The sequence below is a fragment of the Heptranchias perlo genome, chromosome 6, assembly GCF_035084215.1.
Source record: "Heptranchias perlo isolate sHepPer1 chromosome 6, sHepPer1.hap1, whole genome shotgun sequence".
Lineage (NCBI taxonomy): Eukaryota > Metazoa > Chordata > Chondrichthyes > Hexanchiformes > Hexanchidae > Heptranchias > Heptranchias perlo.
The window spans coordinates 110457451-110484419 of NC_090330.1; the positions used below are offsets into that span (position 1 = coordinate 110457451).

At 44.9% G+C, this 26969-nt stretch overlaps 1 protein-coding gene across 1 annotated transcript in view; it reads left to right on the top strand.

Annotated features, from left to right (window-relative positions):
* The first annotated feature begins 18014 nt into the window (after nucleotides 1-18014).
* rasa3 (RAS p21 protein activator 3) overlaps nucleotides 18015-26969 on the top strand; it is a 121110-nt gene continuing 112155 nt past the window's right edge. The window contains exon 1 of the mRNA XM_067986636.1: nucleotides 18015-18047. The gene's annotated coding sequence lies outside the window, so the exon portion shown is untranslated. The remainder of the gene's footprint in view (nucleotides 18048-26969) is intronic.

Consider the following 26969-nt stretch of genomic DNA (forward strand, 5'->3'; position numbering starts at 1 on the left):
GCTCAGCTCCAGAGCCTCCTGCTCCGCATCTGTGAGCACGATTATATATTGCGGACCCCCTCCGGTCTTCGCCCTATCCCGTGCATTCTGGGCTCTCTTCTCCTATAAGGGGAGAAAGTACAGACGCGTGAGTGAGTGATGGTGACGTGGCCAACCGATGAATGTATTGGTTTGGGTGAGTCTGACCGTGAAAGAGTTGCATCAGAGGGTGAGTATGAGACAGAGCCGTGACATTGTATGAGGATTGGGTTGAGTGTTAGTGGTGGGGTGACTAATAGGGAGGTGAGGAAGTGCAGGTAAGTTGAGGATGAGCTTTGAGTGGGTGTGAGGAGTGATGTGATAGAGTAGTGTTGGCAGTGCAGAATGAGTTGGGGGGGGTGGGGACGGTGATGTGGAAGACGGAGTGTAGGAGAATGAGTAAGTGTACTCACTTTGACTGACCTAGTTAGGTCATTGAAGCTCTTCCTGCACTGGATCCAGGTGTGGGAGATGATGCTGCTGCTGGTGGCCTCCTCTGCGACCTCGAGCCAGACCTTGGTTGCAGAGGCAGGCCACTTCCTCCCGTCCGCCGGGTAGAACACATCATTCCTCCTCCTCACCCCATCCAGTAGCACCTGGAATGAGGCATCACTGAATGTAAGAGCAGCCTTTCCCCTGGGCTGCTCCATTGTTCTATTTGGGTGTTTGCTCTGGGAGCAGCCATTGGAGGACTGCCCCTTTGTCCAGCCGACAGCCTGTGATGCGGGTGCGCAGTCCGCCCGCTGCGCAGCTTTCGGACGCCAAACCCGGAAGCCGTGTTAAGTGGCTCCACTTTACCCGCGATCGTGTGAGGAACGGACGGATTTTATTGGGCGGGTTACCCACGCGCCCAATCCCCTCCCTCCTCCCCCCTCCCCTCCGGCTGCCATCCCGCCTCCCCACTAATATCGGGGCCCATGTCTTCAGATGTTGCTGCGAGGGGCAGCATGTAGATGAGGAAGAGGAGTGGATCATGAGAATTTCTGATAGACGGCACCTCCGACAGTGCAGCACTCTCTCAGTACCGCACTGGGAGTGTCGGCCTGGATTATGTGCTCAAGTCTCTGGAGTGGGGCTTAAACCCACAACCTTCTGACTCAGAGTCATGACTGCTACCGCAGAGGCAAGCCTACACAGGCTGACTAGAAGAATTGGCCTTCATATTGTGGTGACAATACCTAACAATGCAGCTCTGTACACAGGGTTTGTTGACTGTAATTCAGTGAAGTAATGAGCCAGTCTCGATGGCTGCATAACTTGCTCTTAGCTGCAGTTTCAGTAGTTAGTGCTCAGCAGTTTTACTAAAATGATGCACTGTTTCAGGGACCCCCTTCCCAGCAAAAAAACAATTCAAACTGGCAGTCCTTAAGCAGCTGGTCCAAAAAGCAGCAACATTCACTTTTCCCACATATGTTTCCTTGTTCCGAGGGTCCCTCCATCTTCCTCAGCCTGGGTGTTCAATCACACAGGATCCTGTGCATTTTTACAATATATGTTTATTTATCTGCTGCTTGTATAAAATTAGTGGGTGTCTTGAGAGGATATAACTATCAGGAAAGGCTGAACAGGCTGGGGCTCTTTTCTCTAGAAAAGAGAAAGCTGAAGGGTGACCTGATAGAGGTCTTTAAAATTACCAAGGGATTTGATAGGGGAGACGTAGAGAAGATGTTTGCAATTCTGGGGGAGACCAGAACTAGGGGCCATAAATATAACATAGAATTTGCAACACAGAAACAGGCCATTCGGCCCAACGGGTCCGTGCCGGTGTTTATGCTCCACACGAGCCTCCTCCCTCCCTACTTCATTTACCCCTATCAGCATATCCTTCTATTCCTTTCTCCCTCATGTGTTTATCCAGCTTCCCCTTAAATGCATCTACACTATTCACCTCAACTACTCCTTGTGGGAGCGAGTTCCACATTTCTCCTGAATTCCTAATTGGATTTATTAGTGACTATCATGTTTATGACCCCTAGTTTTAGGGTCTCCCACAAGTGGAAACATCTTCACATCTACCCTATCGAACCCCTTCATAATTTTAAAGACCCTCTATTAGGTCGCCTCTTAGACTTCTCTTTTCTAGAATTGAAAAGACCCCCGGCCTGTACAGTCTTTCCTGATAATTATAACCTCTCAGTTCTGCTATCATCCTTGTGCAGTAGAGTGTAAACAAAACTCCAGTATATAATCTTCTAAAATGAATGCTAAATACAAAAGCGCACGGAGCTGAGGGATGTAATGTAGTTTCAGGGTTCAGATAGTGGTTATAAACAGCTTGTGGTTTGTTACTGTAACTCCACCTGAACCCCTCGATTAGATTGCATTCCTGTAATTCATTTCCTGCTGTCCATTACTCTATGTATAGTGCACATTTGATATTTCCTGTTGAGGGTTTCGCTCCAAGCAAGATGTATGATTGATGGTTTTTGTTAGTTAATGGGACCAGGCTCCTGATCGCAGCCAGTCCACGAGAAAGGCCGATTATTTCCGACTTCAGCGAGTGTTGGTCGGAAAAATGGGGCTACGGTGATGTAGCCTTATCTCTGACCCGTGTTAACTTCGAGTGTGACCTTCCTCGCTGGGAGCTTGGAATTTCTGAATGTATCCTAAGCTGATGAGCAGAGGCAAAACCTTACCCCATGGGGAGAGGGGAAGTGTGTCTGACTATTTTTAGTGATGTTGGTTGAGGGATAAATATTGGTCAGGACACCGGGGAGAACTTCCCTGCTCTTCTTTGAAATATTGCAGTCGGATCTTTTACGTCCACCTGAGAGGGCAGAAGTGGCCTCGGTTTAATGTCTCATCCGAAAGACGGCACCTCCAACAGTGCAGCACTCCCTCAGTACTGCTTTGGAGTGTCGGCCTGGATTTGTGCTCAAGTCCCTGGAGTGGGATTCGAACCCGTGGCCGCCTGACTCGGGGGTGAGGGTGCTGCTCGCTGAGCCACGGCTGACACCTCTTTAGATATTGGCAGGTGAGGTTAACCCTCATCAGCTGGTTGTTCCTAGTTGAAATGTTTATTAACCTTGTACTGGTCCATAAGCTGCAGCAGTCGAGAATCATAGAATCTTACAGCACAGAAGGAGGCCATTCAGCCCATTGTGCCTGTGTGGGCTCTTTGAAGGAGCTGTCCAATTTAGTCCCACGCCCCAGCTTTTTCCCCATAACCCTGCGAATTAATCCTCTTCAAGTACATGTCCAATTGCCTTTTGAAAGTTCCTGTTGAATCTGATTCCACTACCAGTGCGTTCCAGATCTTAACAACTGTGTGTGAAAAAATTCTCCTCGTTTCCCCTCTAGTTCTTTTGCAAATTATTTTAAATCTATGACCTCTGGTTACCGACCCACTTGCCTGAAGAAACAGTTTCTCCCTACTTGCTCCATCAAAACCCCTCAATTTTGAATGCCTCTATCATGCCTCCGCTTAACCTTCTGTGCTGTAAAGAGAAGGAAGATTTATTTGCAACAATTATATTCATACTGTTTTTGTTTGTTAATGTTTTGTTGATCTTTCCCCTCCCTGATCCCTGTCTGGCCCTGTCCTGCGGTGGTGTGGGCGTTGAGTGTGAACTTATGTACCTGTGTTGCAGGTCACCAGTCACAGCTCCCTTCAGTTCTCTCTTTATTCACTGATTGATGAGAAGTTCAGTGGCTGCAATATGAAGGCTGTGACCACACGCACTTCACCAGGATGTTTAAACTCTTCGAAAGCTAGTTGTGAAACACTTTGAAATGTCCTGAGAGAAAGGTTAAGGCAAGTTCGTTCTTAGTGTCTTCCTCTGTTTCTACTCCTTGCTAGGAGTTGCCAACCCTTCAGGATTGTCCTGATATTTCCAGGAATTAAAGATTAATCTCCAGGACACTGGTACGAGCAAACCAGGAGAAAAATCACAGGGGCTTTAAACAAAATTGTGTGTATTTCCAATTTCTTTGAACACTTGAACCGAGATCAGACCTTTGTTATAGAGGTTAGAAAGAGAGAATTTGGATTGATATAGCACCTCGTTACGCATGCAGGACATCCTGAAGCTTTGTGACCAACAAATTACTTTTGAAATGTAGTCACTATTATGTAGACACGTGCAGCAGCCATTTTGCGCATGTGAAGATCCCAGGATAATCTGGTGTTTGGTTGAGGGATCAGGATTGGCTGGAACTCTGAGAAAGCTTCCTGCTGTCCTTCGACGAGTGCCATGGGATCTAGTACATCCACCTGGACAGGTAGATGGGGCCACGGTTTAACGTAATATCCGAAAGACAGTGCCTCCAAGAGTGCAGCACTCCCTCAGTGCTGCACTGATTATGTGCTCGAGTGGGGCTTGAACCTACAACCTTCTGATTCCGAGGTAAGAGTGCTACCCACAGAGCCACGGCTGTTACTTCCCTTTGATGTTTATAAAATTCTAGTGGGCAGCAGTTTAACAGGTGAGGCCTAACCAGCAATTACAGTCACGGCCGCGGCCCATCTCTCTCCCTCTCTCGGCCTCTCTCTCTCTCGCCCTGTATGCACCTCTCTCTCAACACGGTTTTATGAAAGGGGAATAGTGTTTGTCAAATCTATTAGAGTATTTTGAATGTGTAACCAGCTGGGTAGATAAAAGGGATCAAGTGGATGTAGTATATTTGTATTTTCAAAAGGCATTTGATAAGGTGCCCCATAAGAGGTTGTTACGCAAGATAAGGCCTCATGGGGTTGGGGGTAATATATTTGCATGGATAGAGGATCGGTTAATGGACAGAAAACAGAATGTAGGAAAAAATGGGTCATTTTTGAGTTGGCAGGTTGTAACCAGTGGGATGCCACAAGGATCGGGGCTTGGGCCTCAGCTATTTACAATCTATATTAATGACTTGGATGAAGGGACCGCGTGTAATGTATCCATGTTTGCTGATGATACAAAGCTAGGTGGGAAAGTAAGCTATGAGGAGGACACAGAGTCTGCAAAGGGATATCGACAGGTTAAGTGAGTGGGCAAGAAGGTGGCAGATGGAGTATAATGTGGGGAAATGTGAGGTTATTCACTTTGGTAGAAAAAATAGAACAACTGAATATTTTTTAAATGGTGAGAAATTATTAAATGTTGGTGTTCAGAGGGATTTGGGTGTCCTTGTACACGAAACACAGAAAGTTAACATGCAGGTACAGCAAGCAATTAGGAAGGCAAATAGCATGTTGGCCTTTATTGCAAGGGGGTTAGAATACAAGAGTAAGGAAGTCTTGCTGCAATTGTTACAGGGCTTTGGTGAGACCACACCTGGAGTACTGTGTACAGTTTTGGTCTCCTTATCTAAGAAAGGATATACTTGCTTTAGAGGCGGTGCAACGAAGGTTCACTAGATTGATTCCTGGGATGTGAGGGTTGTCCAATGAGGGGAGATTGAGTAGAATGAGCCTATTCTCTGGAGATTAGGAGAATGAGAGGTGATCTCATTGAAACATGTAAGATTCTGAGGGGGCTTGACAGGATAGATGCTCAGAGGTTGTTTCCCCTGGCTGGAGAGTCTAGCAATAGGGGGCATAGTCTCAGGATAAGGGGTCGGCCCTTTAGGACTGAGATGAGAAATTTCTTCACTCAGAGGGTGGTGAATCTTTGGCTGTGGATGCTCAGTCGTTGAGTATATTCAAGGCTGAGATTGATAGACTTTTGGACTCTAGGGGAATCAAGGGATATGGGGATCGGGCAGGAAAGTGGAGTTGAGGCCAAAGATGAGCCATGATCTTATCGAATGGTGGAGCAGGCTCGAGGGGCCGTATGGCCTACTCCTCCTCCTATTTCTTATCTTTCTTATGAGACCCCTGTCTGCGCCTCGTGCCCCCTCTGCCCCCCTCTTTGGCCCCCTCTGCCCCCCTCTTTGGCCCCCTCTGCCCCCCTCTTTGGCCCCCCTGCCCCCATGTTGCAAAAACCAAAGCTGCATTGATTTTGCCTCTGATTTGCCTGTGTCCTCCACAGGCCAGCTGTTCTTGCTTCAGTTGGTGCTGGCCCTCCCCTTTTCTCTCTGAAAGTTTCTGCTTACCTTCACCACTCTCTTCCCCCTCCCCGTCAATAGTTACTGTCTGCCGTTGATAGTTCTCTATTTCCGGATAAGTTGCTAGTTTGTTGAGTGACTTGGGCTCAACTCCAACACTGTAAATGACCTGTTGCTCGTGATGGACGGTGAGAAGCCGGAATAAGTTCCTTGCTAAAGGTCTTGTTTTAGAGAAGTGTTGTAAAATTTGAATCATTGACTAACCTCAGGAGTTGCTACGCTGATACCGTTTTACCCACATGCACTGATCTTTGTACAAAACGTCGTACGCACAAGACAGGTACAGTCCCCACCACTTAAACCCCCACGTTTCAATGGATCAGATAGCAATAACCTTTTTCCGTCACTGTTATTGTAAATAACAACAACCTGCATTTATATAGCGCCTTTGACATAGTCCTGAGACGCTTCACAGGAGCGATTATCAGAGAAAATTTGACACCGAGCCACATAAGGAGGTATTAGGACAGGTGACCAAAAGCTTGGTCAAAGAGTTAGGTTTTAAGGAATGTTTTAAAGGAGGAGAGAGAGGCGGAGAGGTTTAGGGAGGGAATTCCAGAGCTTAGGGCCCAGGCAGCTGAAGGCACGGCCGCCAATGGTGGAGTGATGAAAATCGGGGATGCAGAAGTGGCCAGAATTGGAGGAGTGCAGCGATCTCGGAGGGTTGTAGGGGCTGGAGGGGGTTACAGAGATAGGGAGGGGCGAGGGCCATGGAGGGATTTGAACACAAGGATGAGAATTTTAAAATCGAGGCATTCCCGGACTTGGAGCCGATGTAGGTCAGCGAGCACAGGGGCTGATGGGTGAACGGGAATTGGTGCGAGTGAGGATACGGGCAGCAGAGTTTTGGATGAGCTCAAGGTTACGGAGGGTGGGAGATGGGAGGCCGGTAATTATAAAATCGCCGCCGACGGTGTGTTAAACATGGCAGCTGTTTGGGCAGATACAGGTGTTCAGTGAGTGTTTCTTGCCTTGTTACCGTGCTGTTACCACTTACACTTCTGGGTTATGGAGCCACTCGGGGAGTTCAGCTGAAGAGAAGCTGACTGAAATGCAAGTGAGGAGTTTGCGGTCCTTTGCCACATCCCGTCAGTGTGAGAATCACGCACAACGTTACAATGAATAATCCAGAGAATGAGAGTTTAAATCAGTGACCACGAAGCAATCAGATTGTTATAAAAATCCAACTGGTTCACTAATGTCCTTTAGGGAAGGAAACCTGCCGTCCTTACCCATTAAGATGATTAAAGGATTTGATAGGGTCGATAGAGAGAAACTATTTCCTCTGGTGGGGGGGAGTCCAGAACAAGGGGGCAGAACCTTAAAATTAGAGCCAGGCCGTTCAGAGGTGATGTCAGGAAGCACTTCTTCACACAAAGGGGAGTGGAAATCTGGAAAACTCTCCCTCAAAAAGCTGTTGAGGCTGGGGGTCAATTGAAAATTTCAAAACTGAGATTGATCGATTTTTGTTGGGTAAGGGGGTTAAGGGTTACGGAACCAAGGCGGGTAAATGGAGTCAAGATACAGATCGGCCATGATCTAATTGAATGGCGGGACGGGCTCGAGGGGCTGAATGGCCTCCTCCTGTTCCTATGTACCTGGTCTGGCCTATATGTGACTCCAGGCCCACACCAACATTGTTTACTCTTAACTGCCCCCCGAAGAGGCCGAGCAAGCCACTCCGGAAGGGCAACTGAGGATCGGCAATTAATGCCGGCCTTGCCAGCAATGCCCACATCCTGAGAATGAATTTTTTAATAAAAAGCATCCACCTGAACAGGTCGGTGAGGTTTAAAATCTCATTTGAAAGACGGCATCTCTGATCGTACATGTGCACGTACATGCCGAGAACATGTGCCGGGGCTGGAAACCAGAGCCTCTGACTCCGAGGCAAGATTCCTCTCACTGAGCCAAACAGACACTTTGCCAGTGTCAAAATACACAACATCGCCAATAGAAAATAAAATCAGATCGTAAAAATGTTAAACTGCTCTCCCAGTTTGCTGTCTGTCTCAGTGATTAATTCCATGTTGTGAACTTCATGTATTGTCTGCTCTCTACAGCGTGGTACATTTACCAACAAGGACATTGGGGACATTAAATCCTGTATCATGGCGAAAACAGCATAATTGAGTTGCAACTTATTTGAAGAACTGAACAAATAATCTATTAATTCTTTGTAAATATTATGTTTAAATCACCTTGACGAAGCTGATAAACTTCATAACATATTAACGCAGTAAGATTTTCAGATAGGAGAAGACTTTCGGTCCATCTAGCCTCCCCTCCCTATCCAGTATTCCCTTCGGCCCATCTAGCTCACCTATCCACAGTGTTCCCTTGGTGCATTTCTAATAACCCTGAGTCCCACCAAAAGAGAGAACCTGCATTTTTTTTTTATTCTCAGAATGTGGGCAAGGCCAGCATTCATTGCCCATCCCTAGTTGCCCTGAGAAGATGGTGGTGGGTTGCCTCCTTGGACCACTGATAGCGGTTTGGTACAACTGAGTGCCTTGCTGGGCCACTCCAGAGGGCAGTCAAGATTCAACCACGTTGGTGTGGGACTGGAGTCACAGATAGGCTCAGACCGGGTAAGGACGGCAGGTTTCCTTCCCTAAAGGACATCAGTGAACCAGTTGGGATTTTTTTGACAATCCGACAGCTTCATGGCCACTTTTACTGATTTGAACTCTGGATTATTAGTCCAGCAGCAACAACAACTTGCATTTATATAGCGCCTTAAACGTAGGTGCTTTACAGGAGCGTAATCAGACAAAATTTGACACGAGCCACATAAGGAGATATTGGGACAGGTGAGAGAGGTTTAAAGGAGGAACGAGAGGTAGTGACACTACCAAATGCTTTATCTCACTCTCAGGATGTCGACAAGGGATCACATTCAATGAATTACATTTTGAAATGTCGTGATGCTCTGTTTAGTGAGGAAGGGAGCTGGCGATAGAGAGCATCTTTTCATTTTTTGGGGGGGGATGTGATGCTCCAGCACTGATGGGGGTTTCCCCCACTTTGCGTGGCTAACAGTTCAGGATACACGGGTGTCTGCTCCTTGAGAAGATGCTGCCTCCATTGTTAAGAGTTGTTATCCTGTCAGCAGAACTGGAAGATGTTGAGATTTAACAGTTCATAAGCAAGTACAGAGCCAGGGAAAGGGTGGGGGGGTGCAGAGAACAAAGAGGGAAGGTCCGTGATAGGGTGGAGGGCGGGAGTGATTAAATGACAAAAGGGATGATGGTGTAAGGCAAAAGGAGGGTGGTAATGGGACAAGTGAAGAGACAAAAGATGAGTCCAGAGGAGGTGTGAATGGTTACGGCAGAATCATTACCAGCACCCGCTGTTCCTGACATTTTCCTGAGGAAGGAGGAAGCCTCCGAAAGCTTGTAGATTTCAAATAAAATCGTTGGACTATAACTTGGTGTTGTAAAATTGTTTACAATTGAGAAAATGGGAGTGGTTATGATCTGAAGTTGTTGAACTCGATCTTGAGGCCGGATGGTTGTAAAGTGTCTGATCGAAAGATGAGGTCTGTTCCTCAAGCTTCATTGGAACAAGATGTGGAGATGCCGGTGATGGACTGGGGGTAACAATTGTAAACAATTTTACAACACCAAGTTATAGTCCAACGATTTTATTTTTAATCCCACAAGCTTTCGGGGGCTTTCCCCTTCCTCAGGCGGTGTGGAGATGACCGGTTAGTTGAGGGATAAATATTGGCCAAGACACCGGGGATAACTCCCCTGTTCTTTGAAATAGTGGCCATAGGATCTTTGACGTCCACTTGAGAGGGCAGATGGGGCCTCGGTTTAATGTCTCATTCGAAAAACAGCACCTCCGACAGTACAGCACTCCCTCGGTACTGCACCAGGAGTGTCGGCTTGGATTACGTGCTCAAGTCTCTGGAGTTGGACTTGAGCCCACAACCTTCTGACTCCGAGGCGAGAGTGCTACCCACTGAATCAGGGCTGACAATTGTGGGGACGAGGTAGGGACGAAGGCAGGCTGTGTTACAGAGAGGGTGAGATGGGCAGCCCTATGTGTAAGAGGTGGAGTTTCAAGCTCAGATGTAAAGGTCCTGTAACTGAGCAGACAAAAGGAGGATGGAATCAGATGTGTGTAGAGTTCCTGCTGGGAGCCAGGATCGCTTCAATCGGGTCAAAGTTGAACTGAAGAAGGGAGGATTTCTACACAAAATGCTTCTCTCTAAATTGTTCCTCTACCAGCAGCATCGAATGCAGGAGTAAAAGATGCAAATATGTCCCTTTATATAACATTTAGTAATTAACTGGTGGATTTCAATAGTTATTGAGCACATAATCAACGCTGATGCTCTAGAGCCGTACTGAGGGAGCGCTGCACTGTCCGAGGTGCCGTCTTTCGGAATGTAAATGATCCCAAGGCACTATTTTGAAGAAGAGCAGGGGAGTTCTCCCCGGTGTCCTGGGGCCAATATTTATCCCTCAACCAACATCACTGAAACAGACTATCTGGTTATTATCTAATTGCTGTTTGTGGGATCTTGCTGTGCGCAAACTGGCAGCTGCATTTCATACATCACAACAGTGGCTACACTTCAGAAGTATTGGCCGTAAAACGCTTTTGGAAGTCCTGAGGTCATGAAAGGCGCTGTATAAATGCAAGTCTTTCTTGCTTTTTGTTGGTCCACCAGCAGCGTAGAATGCAGTAACACAAAATGCAGATACAACCCTTTATAACATTTGGTAATTAACTGGTGGATTTCTATAGAGACACAACCCGATGGATAGACGTAACTTTCAACTCACTTAAAAATAAAAGTGAAAACTATAAATTCGATGTGCCTGACTCCAATTCACACTGGTGTATTCCATGATTAATTTTATGTTGTTACAATATTACGTGATGGTTTATCTGGTTGATTTCACGAATTCAGGCTCCCACTGCTGAGCTTCACCTATTGGGAGCACATATTGGAATTTCGATGGGATGGAGGTCAACGCATTTGCTGCAGGATTATCTTCTAGGAGCATAAACTATTAAAATTACCCATGGCTTTCTGAAAAAACCATATCAAAAACAATTGAAAAATCGTATCACAGGTCATGACTCAGTCAAATATAAGGTCACTATCTGATAGGTCATGTGACAGGTTAAACCATGAGAATTGAAATTCATGACTGCATTAAAATAGGAAATAAAGTAGTTAAGCGTTGGGACATCCAGCATTTATAATTACTGTTTGACCCCAGGAAGAGCGAGAGAGTGAGTTTCAAAAGCAAAATCAATAAGATTCTTTAAAATATCTAGAAAGGGATCTGTGAGGAAGAGTCTGCTTAGGACTCTGTCTGCTCTGTGAGGCTCTCTATTCAGAGGAGAGAAATAACCCTGTGTTAGTGTGATGGACATCAAGACCTCATTAACACTTGTAAAGACCGGTGAGGGAAAGCCGAGGGTTCTGTGCAGGAGGAGATGGCGTGTTTATCACTCTGAGACATTGTCTGGACACAGACCAGCTGTTCAGAATGGCTTTTATTGGCACTGAGCAGAATATATAAAGAAATCGAGAACAACAAGTAAGTGCACTCTGTAGTTGAAAAGGCCAATGCTCGTTGAGATGTTGAAGAATTTGGAATTACAGATGAAAAAATAATCGATAAAGATCCAGTTCCTGCTTATGGAGAAATAGTCCATTACTGGCGAGTAAGGGAATAGAGAAGTTAAATCAAGAACAGGAACAAGAGTAAAATTCTGCCTATAAGGAGCCTGAGCCGTGACGTACTAAAGTCCGAAACTAGAAACTTAAACTTAAATAAGGCCAAGTTATAGTCCAGCAATTTTATTTTAAATTCACAAGCTTTCGGAGGCTTCCCCCTTCGTCAGGTGAACGATTTTCACATCGTTCACCTGACGAAGGAGGAAGCCTCCGAAAGCTTGTGAATTTAAAATAAAATTGCTGGACTATAACTTGGTGTTATAAAATTGTTTACAATTGTCAACCCCAGTCCATCACCGGCATCTCCACATCTTAAATAAGGCCAATTACATAGGTATAAGGGGCGAGTTGGCTAATGTAGATTGGGGAATTAGATTAAAAGATATGATGGTAGATAAGCAGTGGCAAACATTTAAAGAAATATTTCATAATTCTCAACGAATATACATTCCATTGAGAAATAAAAACTCCACGGGAAAAGTGATCCATCTGTGGCTAACTAAAGAAGTTAAGGATAGTATTAGATTAAAAGACGAGGCCTATAATGTTGCCAAGAAGAGCAGTAAGCCTGAGGATTGGGGGAGTCATAGAAAGGATGATCAAAAAATTGATAAAAAGGGAGAAAATAGAATATGAAAGTAAACTAGCAAGAAATATAAAAACAGATTGTAAGAGGTTCTACAACTATGTAAAAAGGAAGAGAGTAGCAAAAGTAAACGTTGGTCCCTTAGAGGCTGAGACAGGAGAAATTATAAAGAGGAATAAAGAAATGGCAGAGACAAATACTTTGTATCTGTCTTCACAGTAGAAGACACGGAAAGCATACCAGAAATAGTGGGAACCAAGGAGCTAATGAGTAATTATTATCAGTGAAGAAAAAGTACTGGAGAAACTAATGGGACTAAAAACCGACAAATCCCCTGGACCTGATGACCTACATCCGAGGGTTCTAAAAGAGGTGGCTTTCAGAGATAGTGGATGCATTGGTTGTGATCTTCCAAAATTCCCGAGATTCTAGAACGGTTCCAGCGGATTAGAAGGTAGCAAATGTCACCCTGCTATTCAAGGAAGGAGGGAGAGAGAAAACAGGGAACTACAAGTCAGTTAGTCTGACATCAATCGTCAGGAAAATGCCAGAATCCATTATTAAGGAAGTGGTAACAGGGCACTTAGAAAATCATAATATGATTAGGCAGAGTCGACATGGTTTTATGAAAGGGAAATCGGGTTTGACAAATTTATGTAAGTTTTTTGAGGATGTAACTAGCAGGGTAGATAAAGGGGAACCAGTGGATGTCGTATATTTGGATTTTCAAAAGGCATTCGATAAGGTGCCACATAAAAGGTTGTTACTCGAGATAAGGGCTCATGGGGTTGGGGGTAATATATTAGCATGGATAGAGGATTGGTTAATGGACAGAAAACAGAGAGTAGGGATAAACGAGTCATTCTCAGGTTGGCAGGCTGTAACTAGTGGGGTGCCGCAAGGATCAGTGCTTGGGCCTCAGCTATTTACAATCTATATTAATGACTTAGATGAAGGGACCGAGCGTAATGTATCCAAGTTTGCTGACGATAGGTGGGAAAGCAAGCTGTGAGGAGGACACAAAGTGTCTGCAAATGGATATAGACAGGTTAAGTGAGTGGACAGGAGGGTGACAGATGGAGTATAATGTGGGGAAATGTGAGGTTATTCACTTTGGTAGGAAGAATAGAAAAGCAGAATATTTTTTAAATGGTGAGAAACAATTAAATGTTGGTGTTCAGAGAGATTTGGGTGTCCTCGTACAAGAAAGATGAAGTCAGCACGCAGGTACAGCAAGCAATTAGGAAGGCAAATGGCATGTTGGCCTTTATTGTAAGGGGGTTGGAGTACAAGAGTAAGGAAGTCTTACTACAATTGTACAGGGCTTTGGTGAGACCAGACCTCACCAGACAGTTTTGGTCTCCTTATCTAAGGAAGGATATACTTGCCTTGGAGACGGTGCAAAAAAGGTTCACCAGATTGATTCCTGGATGAGAGGATTGTACAAAGAAGAGAGATTGAGTAGAATGGGCCTATACTCTCGAGTTTAGAAGAATGAGAGGTGATCTCATTGAAACATATAAGATTCTGAGGGGGCTTGACAGGGTAGATGCTGAGAGGTTGTTTCCCCTGGCTCGAGAATCTAGCACTAGGGGTCATAGTCTCAGGATAAGGGGTCAGCCATTTAGGACTGAGATGAGGAGGAATTTCTTCACTCAGAAGGTGGTGAATCTTTGGAATTCTCTATCCCAGAGGGCTGTGGATGCTCAGTCATTGAGTATATTCCATGCTGAGATCGATAGATTTTTGGACTCCAGGGTAATCCAGGGATATGGGGATTGTGTGGGAAAGTGGAGTCGAGGCCAAAGATGAGCCATGATCTTATCGAGTGGCGGAGCAGGCTCGAGGGACTATGTGGTCGACTCCAGCTCCTGTTTTTTTTTATTCGTTCATGGGATGTGGGCGTCGCTGGCGAGGACGGCATTTATTGCCCTTCCCTAATTGCCCTTGAGAAGGTGGTGATGAGCCGCCTTCTTGAACCGCTGCAGTCCGTATGGTGAAGGTTCTCCCACAGTGCTGTTAGGAAGGGAGTTCCAGGATTTTGACCCAGCGACGATGAAGGAACGGTGATATATTTCCAAGTCGGGATGGTGTGTGACTTGGAGGGGAACGTGCAGGTGGTGTTGTTCCCATATGCCTGCTGCCCTTGTCCTTCTAGGTGGTAGAGGTTGTGGGTTTGGGAGGTGCTGTCGAAGAAGCCTTGGCGAGTTGCTGCAGTGCATCCTGTGGATGGTACACACTGCAGCCACGGTGTGCCGGTGGTGAAGGGAGTGAATGTTTAGGGTGGTGGATGGGGTGCCAATCAAGCGGGCTGCTTTGTCCTGGATGCTGTCGAGCTTCTTGAGTGTTGTTGGAGCTGCACTCATCCAGGCAAATGGAGAGTATTCCATCACATTCCTGACTTGTGCCTTGTAGATGGTGGAAAGGCTTTGGGGAGTCAGGAGGTGAGACACTCGCCGCAGAATACCCAGCCTCTGACCTGCTCTTGTAGCCACAGTATTTATGTGGCTGGTCCAGTTAAGTTTCTGGTCAATGGTGACCCCCCAGGATTTTGATGGTGGGGGATTCGGCGATGGTAATGCCATTGAATGTCAAGGGGAGGTGGTTAGACTCTCTCTTGTTGGTGATGGTCATTGCCTGGCACTTGTCTGGCGCGAATGGTACTTGCCACTTATCAGCCCAAGCCTGGATGCTGTCCAGGTCTTGCTGCATGCGGGCACGGACTGCTTCATTATCTGAGGGGTTGCGAATGGAACTGAACACTGTGCAATCATCTGTGAACATCCCCATTTCTGACCTTATGATGGAGGGAAGGTCATTGATGAAGTAGCTGAAGATGGTTGGGCCTAGGACATTGCCCTGAGGAACACCAGCAATGTCCTGGGGCTGAGATGATTGGCCTCCAACAACCACTACCATCTTCCTTTGTGCTTGGTATGACTCCAGCCACTAGAGAGTTTTCCCCCTGATTCCCATTGACTTCTGTTTAACTAGGGCTTCTTGGTGCCACACTCAGTCAAATGCTGCCTTGATGTCAAGGGCAGTCACTCTCACCTCTTATGTTTCTTATGAGAGTTTCTGAAAGGGCAGTGGAAGCAGATAAATTCTTGAAGGAGAAAAATTTGCAGGGCTATGGGGAAAGAGCAGGGGAGCGGGATTAATTGGATAGCTCTTTCAAAGAGCTGGCACAAGCCTGTTGGGCCGAATGGCCTCCTTCTGTGCTGTATGATTCCAAGGAACCTGAGCCCTTTGAGAAGACAGAGTGTTAACTGTAAACAAACACATTTTCACACCGAATGAAAAAGAGAAGGATTTGTTCAAAACGGGACAGGGCCAACTATATAAAGAATTCAACGGGAATCTAATCAACTGTATAGTCATATAATTCTGTGGTTTAAAATATCGACATTGTTTGTTGAGTGGATGAATCAAAGGCAGAATTGTAGAGATGAATAAAGAGCTGACTCATTTCTTTCACCCCCACCTTTCAAAACAAAAATCACTATTTCTTTTGAGGAAATGTAATATTTTAAGAAAAAATAACTTTAATAAGAATGACGTAATCAACAAAAAAAATCTGTGCTGCAAGGGTTTGCACTCCTCATAAGAGAGAATTAGCCCAGTGTTTGGATGAAAGAGCAATAAAAAATCTGAGCAAGACTCTGCAGAAGATTGGGAACTCTAATTTTAATGTCTGTGATCTTTGCAGTCAAAAAAAAATTGCTATGTTTTCCCCCCAGATTATGCACTGCTGCCTCTGGTGAAATAATGAACAATTGTTGGTTTGCAAGGAAGTAAAGGAATTAAAGTCATGCATTCTGTCTTCATTTTTACATAATACTGAGATTTTATTTGTCTTTTGATATAGATTTGCCCCCTCAGGTGGACGTAGAAGATCTCATGGAACTATTCGAAGAAGAGCAGGGGAGTTCTCCCCAGTGTCCTGGCTGATATTTATCCCTCAACTAGCATCACCTCAGTGATGTTTGTGGGATCTTGCTGTGCGCAAATTGGCAGTCGCGTTTCCTACATTACAACAGTGACTACACTTCAAAAGTACTTCATTGGCTGTAAAGTGCTTTGGGACTTCCTGAGGTGAAAGGCGCTATATAAATGCAAGTCTTTCTTCCTTTAAATAATAAAACTATCAATTAAGAATCAGCAATCAGTTACCAATAAATCAACTTGGGAAGGAAAACCCAATGAAATCACTCAAAATATTTTTGAAAATGCTTTCATCCACCATTTTTAAAAAAGTAACTCGAGACCATAGTACTAGAAATAAGCACCGGAAATTTCCACGGTTGTGTGTGGGGGTGGGGGGTCTACAGATTGGCTGGCGTAAGTTTCAGACGATCAGCCGAAACTCTGAGATTGATGCAAAAACGGGGTTTCTGCCGATGTTCTGCAGAAATTATGGCAGTCGATTGTGAGACCTCCGAAGAAATTTATATAAACTTGCATTTATATAGCGCCTTTCACAACCTCAGGATGTCACAAAGCGCTTTACAGCCAAAGAAGTAATTTTGAAGTGTAGTCACTGTCGTAATGTAAGAAATGTGGCAGCCAATTTGTGCATAGCAAGATCCCACAAACAGCAATATGATAATGACCAGATAATCTAGAATGATACCCGGACTTCAAGGGTTAAGTTACGAAGAGAGAGTACACAAATTGGGGTTGTATTCTCTGGAGTTTCGAAGGTTAAGGGGTGATCTGATCGAAGTTTATAAGATATTAAGGGGAACAGATAGGGTGGATAGAGAGAAACTATTTCCGCTGGTTGGGGATTCTAGGAGTAGGGGGCACAGTCTAAAAATTAGAGCCAGATCTTTCAGGAGCGAGGTTAGAAAACATTTCTACACACAAAGGGTGGTAGAAGTTTGGAACTCTCTTCCACAAACGGCAATTGATACTAGCTCAATTGCTAAATTTAAATGTGAGATAGATAGCTTTTTGGCAACCAAAGGTATTAATGGATATGGGCCAAAGGCAGGTATATGGAGCTAGGTCACAGATCAGCCATGATCTTATCAAATGGCGGAGCAGGCACGAGGGGCTGAATGGCCTACTCCTGTTCCTATGTTCCTATAATTCGTTTTAGTGATGTTGGTTGAGGGATAAATATTGGCTCAGGGCACCGGTGAGAACTCCCCTGCTCTTCTTCGAAATTGTGCCAGGGGATCTTTTACGTCCACCTGAGAGGGCAGACAGGGCCTCGGTTTAACGTCTCATCCAAAAGACGACACCTCCGACAGTGCAGCACTCCCTCGGTACTGCGCTGGAGTGTCCGTCCAGATTATGGGCTGAAGTCTTTGGAGTGGGGCTCGAACCCACAACTGTCTGACTCAGAGGCGAGAGTCACAGCTGGGACCTTGAAAACGTGGAACTCACCTTGCAGATGTCCCTGGAATAATTCAAATATCCCACTTTGTGGTTAGTTACTGAGTCGTGGGTGACACACGCAGTGAGACAAACTATTTCTAGTCTGGCTTCATACAATGCACTGATGGTTTTGCCCAGTCTCTTCACATACTCTCTTCCATTTGATAAGTACATTCGTGACTTAAGGAGATCACTACTGAGAGAGAATACACAAGGCCACAGCCTTAATTACAGGATAACTTAAAGATATTCTCTGATGACAGATTCCTTCAAGCGAGAGCTGGACCTGTCTCTGGCTGGAGCGGAAATTACCTCTTACAAAGGGTAGGTACTGCATCAAATTATAAGGGCCAGAGTGATCTTCTGGGCGAGTTTCCATTGCCTGTGGGGGAGGGGGTCAGTAAGGAATTTCACAGATTTTTTTTCCCCCAATTTGTCCTGGGTTTTTATCTTTTTTTACCCCTCGCAGGAGATCCCGTGGTTTTGGGTGGGTAGGTGGGTGGGGAGTGTATATATTGTGATACACAAGGTTTCACAGTTGTGTGGGACAGGCTGGGTGGACCAGAGGGTCTTTTCTTGTCCGTCATTGTTCGTATGACGACAAAGAATCTTTCGTCAAAGATGTCACAATTCAGCAACTCAGTCACCTCTAGCTGTTCTCTGTGCTCTTCATGATTCAGTACGTAACCCTGATTCCGAAGTGGTGGTAAATATTCTACACTCCCAGTTATTCAGCACCCTCCTAATTTATCATAGCTCCAATACCTGGCTCTGGATCCCTCGCAATTTTCTTGGAATTCCAAAGAATTGAAAAATCTTCAGCCTGTCTCAAAAAACCTAATAACATCGATGCTTGTAATTACTTCAAACTGTGCTGACGTAGCGGGGAGAAGTGACGGGACCAACTTAAAAGGGAAGGGAAGGTTGAGTTTAGGTGAGAGGGTTACGCTATTGACCCTGTGTGCTGCCTCTCATCTGGTCAGCATTGCTAAGCATCTCACTGTTAACATAAGTGAGAGTTGGAGAATCACTGCCTTCGTTGGAGAGCAGTGTCGCTGGAATTGTTACTCTCGGGTACGCTTGCTGGAAACTCGCTTTGATGATTAATCGAATGCTTCAGTGCTCGTTATGAAAGGTTTGGGAAATGCTGTCTGCAGTGGTTTTTGTGATTGAGGAGAATCCGAGAACCTCGTAGCGGTTGAAGAAATGTCGAGTGTATCCAAGAGCCTCGGTGCGCCACAATGAATTATGCAAATTCCATTCTTAATGTGGCGTTGAATCTTTCTACCGCCAGGACAAAGTGGGAGCTGCAGCATTTAATGTATTTCAGAAGCTGATCAGATACTTTTTCATTCATTCTGGTGATGTGGGCGTCGCTGGCATTTATTGCCCATCCCTAGTTGCGCTGAGATGGGGGTGATGGGCCGACTTCTTGAACCACTGCAGGTTTAACACACCGAGTGTCTCGTGGGGCCACTCCAGAGGGCAGTTAAGAGTCAACCATGTTGGTGTGTGACTGGAGTCACATATAGGCCCAGACCGGGTAAGGACGGCAGGTTTCCTTCCCCTAAAGGACATTAGTGAACCAGTTGGGTTTTTACGACAATCTGACAGCTTCTTTTACTGGTGCCAGCTGTTTATTTCCAGATTGTTTAAACTGAATTCAAATGCTCAAACTGCCCTGATGAGGATAGACCTTGTGAGAAGGTTTGAAGCCCTCCCATGTTGTGCAATAAATAGATATTGATGCACGCTTAAAGGTTTAAAACAAAAGGAAATCTACGTGCAATAAAAGCAAAGGGATCCATTTTTAATTGACGTTTGCAATTTTATTATTGTACTAAATTTAGATTATAGTCCAGTAACACAAACACTACACCTCCGTATCCCTAGGCATTTGAGAATATGCATTCACCTTGATCAATTTGCTGCTGCATCTCAACGGTCAGTTAATAAAGGTCTGCACATCAGTGCTGAATTTGTTGGTGTGAGATAGTACATGCGAGATGTTGCAAGAGCTTCACTGGAGGAGACCACTCTGGGTTATGAGAAATATTTAAGGAATATCTCCAAGTTGGGGTTATCAACCCTCCAGGATTGTCCTGGAGTCTCCAGGAATTAAGGATTAATCTCCTGGACGCTGCTGCGAGCAAACCGGGAAAAAAAAATCATAGAGACATTAAATAATTGTATGTTCTTTTTTCATTTTCTTTGAACAGTTTTGTTTAACGGTTATAAAAATATTGGAGATAGGAAAAATGGCTGTTTGACTGACAGTCAAGAATCATCCAATTGAGTAATGAAGAGTCTATTCGCTTTCCGATTGGCCGTGGGAAGGCGGGGCATCATGAGGATGGGCGTGTCGGGCGACCAATGGCGGGAGTGTGGGGGCAGGGCAATTAGGAGAGGGGGGTCACGTGATGAAACTTCCTGGAGGACATTCAACCAGAATTGGCAACCCTACTTCAAGCACATTAGCAAAGTCTTGCCTGACGGGATCATCATCTAAATGAGCTGTGTTTCCTTCTGCAGCAGTGAGATCAGAGACAGTGCAGTCACGTTTGTAAGATTTCTCACGTACAATGCACTGCCAGATAATTACAGGTCGCTGTCAGCCGATCAGATTTGTGAAGAGATTGTTGTATTGCTGTGGGATCGCGTGCAGACTGTTGGAATGAAAGCAACATTGGAGGCCATGGTGCCTCTACGTGTATTAAGGATAATCTGAACAAAACTATTGTAAAGAGGAGGATTTGCTTACATTGTATTTAGAGAGGGCGTGTCTGACGAGTGGAATTCCAATACTGGAAATGACCAAAAGGGAGAAGACATCACAATGGAAATAGCCTGAACTGTTCTACAGAGAACACATGCTTTTTACCCTCTTGCAAACCATTTCTCTGTAAAGGATATCTCTGCTCTAATTACCATCAACAGCAATAATTGCAAAATGAATTTTGAAAAGAGATAATTCAAAGAACCATCTACCGTTTATTTTGCAAATAGTTATTTATTTTTTGACACAAACTATTTTAAGTTTTGTTCTTGCCATGTGTTTCTCTTTAGGTCCATGTGCACAAGCCATCCCATTCCCCAACTGAGAGGAAACTCACGCCCAGGCCACAGTACCCCGTGGTGTTTCAACCTCCAATTTCACTTCCGTCGTCTTCTCCCTCCCCCTGACAGCCCAGTGGAGATTGAGGACTAGCTGAGTGAGGGGCAGTGGGCACACACTCACATCCCAGCATTCTCTGTTGCAATTTGTCGAGCCACCAGCATGATATCCCTCCATATCCTCTCCCCTCCCTATCTCTGGAGCCTCCTCCAGCCCTACATCCCTCCCAGATCTCTGCGCTCCTCCAATTCTGGCCTCTTGCACATCCCCGATTTCCATCGCTCCACCATTGGTGGCCGTGCCTTCAGCTGCCTAGGCCTTAAGCTCTGGAATTCCCTCCTTAAATCTCTCTACCTCCCTCTCCTCCTTTTAAGATGCTCTGTAAAACATGCCTCTTTGACCAAGTTTTTGGTCACCTGTTCTGATATCTCCTCAGCAATTTACAACCTATATTAATGACTTGGATGAAGGGACGGAGTGTAATGTTATCCAAGTTTGGTGGCAGTACAAAACTGGGTGGGAAAGTAAGCTGTGAGGGGGACACAAAGAGTCTGCAAAGGGATATAGACAGGTTAAGTGAATGGGCAAGAAGGTGGCAGTTGGAGTATAATGTGGGGAAATGTGAGGTTATTCACTTTAGTAGGAAGAATAGAAAAACAGCATATTTTTTAAATGGTGAGAAACTATTAAATGTTGGTGTCCAGAGAGACTTGGGTGTCCTGGTACAAGAAACACAAAAAGTTAGCATACAGGTACAGCAAGCAATTAAGAAGGCAAATGGCATGTTGGCCTTTATTGCGAGGGGGTTGGAGTACAAGATTAAGGAAGTCGTACTACAATTGTTACAGAGCTTTGGTGAGACCTCACCTGGAGTACTGCGTACAGTTTTGGTCTCCTTATCTAAGGAAGGATATACTTGCCTTGGAGGCGGCGCAATGAAGGTTCACTAGATTAATTCCTGGGATGAGAGGGTTGTGCAATGAGGAGAGGTTGAGTGGAATGGGCCAATATTCTCGAGTTTAGAAGAGTGAGAGGTGATCTCATTGAAACATATAAGATTCTGAGGGCTTGATAGGGTGGATGCTGAGAGGTTGTTTTCCCTGGCTGAAGAGTCTAAATCTAGGGGGCAGGAGTTGCAGGATAAGGGGTCGGCCACTTAAGACTGAGATGAGGAGGAATTTCTTCACTCAGAGGGTTGTGAACCTTTGGAATTCTCTACCTCAGAGGGCTGTGGATGCTCAGTCGTTGAGTATATTCAAGGCTGAGATAGATAAATTTTTGGACTCTAGGGGAATCAAGGGATGTGGGGATCAGGCGGGAAAGTGGAGTTGAGGTCAAAGATCAGCCATGATCTTATTGAATGTTGGAGCAGGCTTGAGGGGCCGTATGGTGTATTCCTGCTCCTATTTCTTATGTTCTTATGTGGCACGGTCTGAAATTTTGTCTGATAATCGCTCATGTGACGTGCCATGGGAAGTTTTACTAAGTTAAAGGTGTTGTATAAATGCAAGTTGTTGTTTTATTTCTAGCTTTCTTCATTATTTTTTTGAAGCAGAAAATTGTCAACAAAAAAAAACTGCTTTAAAAAGTAAAGTAAATCTGGAAGGAGCTGTTGTGTTCCGGGGGAAGAACGATTATCAGTTTATTCTCCTAAATGGATGTAAGCTTTCCCTTGCGAGATTTCTGCTTTCGTCAGTCATTGTGGGGTAAAACATCCTTCATGAGCTGACTGTTTTTCCTCATAATCAACTGTTGATTTATTACTCAGCACTTGGAGCACTGGGCACAGTTCTGGTCTCCATATTACAAAAAGGATATTGAGGCACTGGAGAAAATGCAAAAAAGATTTACAAGGATGATACCAGAACTGAGAGGTTAGAACTGTCAGGAAAGACTGAACAGGCTGGAGCTATTTTCTCTAGAAAAGAGAAGTCTGAGGGGTGACCTGATAGAGGTCTTTAAAATTATGTCAGGGTTTGATAGGGTAGACGTAGAAAAGATGTTTCCCCTTGTGGGGGAGACCAAAACTAGGGGTCGTAAATATAAGATAATCATGACAGGTACAGGCAAAACAAACAAACTCAAAGCTGAGTAAAATCACCCCTCAACCCCCCCCCGAGAATGTTTTACAGCCCTGAAATTGTGAGACTCGGTTCCTGGTACGGGCGTCTCCCTGAATGAGGAAACAAGAGAATCACGAACGCAGGTCATTGTGCCTGATTTGCCGAGCTGCTGGTTTTCTGGTCATTGATTTTAATGGCTGAAAAATCTGACATCTTGCATTTTTTAAGGAAGAAGAAAGAAATAGTTTATGTTTATATAGCAAGGCTGGACATCCCATAACACTTTACAGCCAGTGAAGTACTTGTTTGAAGGGTAGTCACTGGTGTAGTGAAGAAGGATAGAACTTGTATTTATATAGCAAATTTCATGACCTCAGGGCATCTCAAAGTGCTTTACAGCCAGTGAAGTACTTTTTTTGAAGTGTAGTCACTGTTGTAAAGTAGGAAATGCAGCAGGCAAATTCCACACAGCAAGATCCCACAAACAGCAATGCGATAAATGACCAGATAATCTGTTTTGGTGATATTGGTTGAGGAATAAATATGGACCAGGACACTGGGGAGAACGGTCCTGCTCTTCTTCGAAATAGTGCCATGGGATCATTTACGTCCACCTAAGAGGGCAGACGGGGCCTCGTTTTAAATTCTCATCCGAAAGACGGCAATTCTGACAGTGCAGCGCTCCCTCAGTACCGCCCCTCCGACAGTGCAGCGCTCCCTCAGTACTGACCCTCCGACAGTGCAGCACTCCCTCAGTACTGACCCTCCGACAGTGCAGCACTCCCTCAGTACCGCCCCTCCGACTGTGCAGCGCTCCCTCAGTACTGCCTTGGAGTGTCAGCCTGGATTTTGTTCTCAATCGTGTGGAGTGGGGCTCGAACCCACAACTTTCAGACTTTCTGAGAGTGCGACCTACTGAGCCATGGCTGACACCTCTCAAGAAAGATTCAACGATTACTTGTATGGCATATCTCTTGCTGGTTTACTGGAGAGGAAGTAAAGAAAAATGCCCCTCGAGCCTGCTCCTCCATTTAATAAGATCAAGGCTGATCTTTGACCTCAACTCCACTTTCCAGCCCGATCCCCATATCCCTTGATTCCCTTAAAGTCCAAAAATCTATCGATCTCAGCCTTGAATATATTCAACAACTCAGCATCCATAGCCCTCTGGGATAGAGAATGCCAAAGATTCACAACCCTCTGAGTGAAGAAATTCCTCCTCATCTCAGTCTTAAATGGCCGACCCCTTGTCCTGAGACTATGCCCCCTAGTTCTAGACTCTCCAGCCAGGGGAAACAACCTCTCAGCATCTATCCTGTCAAGCCCCCTCAGAATCTTTTATGTTTCAATGAGGTCACCTCTCATTTTTCTAAATTCCAGAGAGTATAGGCCCATTCTACTCAATCCTCAAAGGACAACCCTCTCATCCCAGGAATCAATCTAGTGAACCTTTGTTGCACCGCCTCTAAGGTAAGTATATCTTTCCTTAGATAAGGAGACCAAAACTCTACACAGTACTCCAGGTGCGGTCTCACCAAAACAGAGAGTAGGGATAAAGGGATCATTTTCAGGTTGGCAGGCTGTAACTAGTGGGGTAGACTCGGCCTGTATTCTCTAGAGTTTAGAAGAATGAGAGGTGATCTCATTGAAAATTACAAAGTTCTTACAGGGCTCGAAGGGGTAGATGCAGGGAGGATGTTTCCCCTGGCTGGGGAGTCTAGAACCAAGGGTCACAGTCTCAGAATAAGGGGTCGGCCATTTAGGACTGAGATGAGGAGAAATTTCTTCACTCAGAGGGTGGTGAATCTTTGGAATTCTCTACCCCAGAGGGCTGTGGAGGCTCAGTCATTGAGTCCATTCAAAACAGAGTTCAATAGATTTCTAGATATTAAAGGCATCAAGGGATATGGGGATATCTCAAGGGCAATTAGAGATGGGCAATAAATGCCAGCCTCGCCAGCGATGCCCACATCCCATGAACGAATAATAAAAAAAAGTGTAGTGCAGGAGAATGGAGTTGAGGTAGAAGATCAGCCATGATCTTGTTGAATGGCAGAGCAGGCTCGAGGGGCCGAATGGCTCCTATTTCTTATGTTCTTATGTTTTCTGTCTCTTAACCAATCCTTTATCCATGCTAATATGTTACCCTCAACCCTTATCTTGTGTAACAACCTTTTATGTGGCACCTTATCGAATGCCTTTTGAAAATCCAAATGTACTACATCCTCTGGTTCCCCTTTATCGACCCTGCTAGTTACATCCTCAAGAAACTCTAGTAAATCTGTCAAACACGATTTCCCTTTCATAAAACCATGTTGACTCTGCCTAACCATATTATGATTTTCTAAGTGCCTTGTCACCATTTCCTTAATGATGGATGCCAGCATTTTCCAGACGACTGATGTCAGATTAACTGGCCTGTAGTTCCCTGCTTTCTCTCTCCCTCCTTTCTCGAACAATAGTGTCCCTGTCCACCCCAAAAGTGCATTCAAAGGCAAGACTCATGCGATGCAAAAAAAGCAGGATTTCAGCTCATGAACTCACCTTAAAACTTTTCTGCCTCAAGTTTGTGTTTAACCAATAGTTGGAGGAAATAAGGTCTAATTAATTGGTCCTAACAGCTTCCAGTCCTGCTCTGCAACTGATCAGACTGGGTGATAGCGATCACTTCCAATCCTGGTGAGGAAAGGTGTTTGTTTTACTGAAACACCAAAGGTTAGATTCTTACTCTGAGAATTGGCATGTATGGGAAAGTAAGAAGAACACGTATATTGTGCTGCATGTTTTAAATGTACTGAAATGCTCAGATTTGGACAGCTTGCAACTGTCTCTGTGTTAGCTGTTTGTTTTGATGTAGCTTGTTTTCCAGGAAAAGAGCTAAGTTAAATTTATTTGTATACTCATCACTGACCAAAATTATAGTGCTGTCTAAATGTTTCATCTGGCCTGAAGTGTCTACTCAAAAACATTTGAACAACTCTCTAATTTTGGTCGGTAGCGAGTCTATACATAAATGTGCCTAAATGTTAATTCATTCCCTCAACCATAGAGTGCGACCAAAACCAAATGATTACTAAGGTTTAACATCCTCAGTTGGAATATTTACCTCTCTCAGAAAACGCTTTGTTCCGAAGATATAGACAGACTAGTGAAATGGGCAGACACATGGCAGGTGAAATTTAACGCAGAGATGCATTTTGGTAGGAAGAATGAGGAGAGGCAATATAAACTAAATGGTACAATTTTAAAGAGGGTTCAGGAACAGAGAGACCCGGGGATCTATGTACACACATCTTTGAAGGTGGCAGAACAGCTTGATAAAGCTGTTTTTTTTAAAAAAAAGCATTTGGGATCCTAGGCTTTATAAATAGAGGCATAGAGTACAGAAGTAAGGAAGTTATGCTAAACCTTTATAAATCACTGGTTAGGCCTCAGCTTGAATATTGTGTCCAATTCTGGGCATCACACTTTAGGAAGGATGTCAAAACCTTGGAGAGGGTGGAGAAGAGATTTATCGGAATAGTGCCAGGGATGAGGGACTTCAGTTATGTGGAGAGACTGGAGAAGCTGGGATTGTTCTCCTTAGAGCAGAGAAGGTTAAGGGGAGATTTAATCGTGAAGGGTTTTAATAGAGTAAATAAGGGGAAACTGTTTCCAGTGGCAGGAGGGTCGGTAACCAGAGGACACAGATTTAAGGTAATTGGCAAAAGAATCAGAGGGGAGATGAGGAGAAATTTTTTTATGCAGCGGAGGGAGGAGATTCAATAATAACTTTCAAAAGGGAATTAGATAAATACTTGCAAAGGAAAAAAAAATTGCAGGGCTTTGGAGAAAGAGGCAGGGGGAGTGGGGCTAATTGGATAGCTCTTTCAAAGAGCCGGCACAGGCACGATGGGCTGAATGGCCTCCCTCTGTGCTGTATGATTCTATGATTATACTGTTAACACTGATGCAAGCCGATGAATGTTTTGTTGCGAGCTGGTTACCTCATCAGAAACTCCCTGGGTTGAGGAAGTTGCTGTGTTTGCCTGTGCGTGGGTGCTGAATTTAACCCAGTTCTGTTTGGGC